Genomic DNA, 990 nt, shown 5'->3' with positions numbered 1-990 from the left:
CTGCCAGGCAGAGCTGGGCTTGGGGTGCTGCACATGTTCCAAGCCTAAATCCCAGGATTTAGACACACCTCACAGGGTGCCTCTGGCACTACGGGATGCAGGAGAAAGGGGGCTGTGAATATCCTACCTGAGCTCCAGGTCCCCAAAAGCAGGTGCCTGTACTGAACAAGAGGCCAAATCATGCAGCTGTGCCTGTTTTCTCCCTGGGATCACTCATCCCCTGCTGTCCATGGACTCACAGGTAGGGAGAGGCCTCGGCAGGGCTCCTGTCCCACCTCCCACCTGGAGCGGGACAGGCAGGAGGCAGCAGAGAGGCTCAGCAGGGAGGTGCCGGGAAGCACAGGATGCCGTGGGGGAACAACGCAGGATGCCCCTGCCTGTTCTCATGGATCCTCCCGCAGGCAGCTGGGCTTGGAGGTGTTGGCCAAGCACTCAAAGAAGGGCACAGAGGGAACTGGGACAAGTGGATGTGCAGGTATGGGAAAGAGACAGTGGCCCAGGCTCCTTCCTACCGGGAGCTGTGGCCAGACATGGTGCAGGCTGCCTGTGTGTTCCCTGTCCCGCCTGTTCCATGTCCCGTTCCCTATCCCGTTTCCTGTCATACCTGTTCCCTGTCCTGTTCTCTGTCCTACCTGTTCCCAGTCCCGTTCCCTGTCCTATTCCGTGTCCCATTCCCAGTCCCATTCCCTGTCTCCCTGTCCCGTTCCCAGTCCCATTCCCTGTCTCCCTGTTCCGTTCCCAGTCCAGTTCCCAGTCCCATTCCCTGTCTCCCAGTCCCGTTCTCAGTCCCGTTCTCAGTCCCGTTCTCAGTCTCGTTCTCAGTCCCGTTCCCAGTCCCAATCCCTGTCTCCCTGTTCCGTTCCCAGTCCCGTTCCCAGTCCCATTCCCTGTCTCCCTGTTCCGTTCTCAGTCTCGTTCTCAGTCCCGTTCCCAGTCCCGTTCCCAGCCCCATTCCCTGTCTCCCAGTCCCGTTCTCAGTCCCGTTCCCAG

Source organism: Manacus vitellinus, unplaced genomic scaffold (assembly GCF_001715985.3).
Source record: "Manacus vitellinus isolate BGI_N305 unplaced genomic scaffold, ASM171598v3 scaffold_71_pilon, whole genome shotgun sequence".
NCBI lineage: Eukaryota > Metazoa > Chordata > Aves > Passeriformes > Pipridae > Manacus > Manacus vitellinus.
This window is presented reverse-complemented; position numbering follows the sequence as displayed.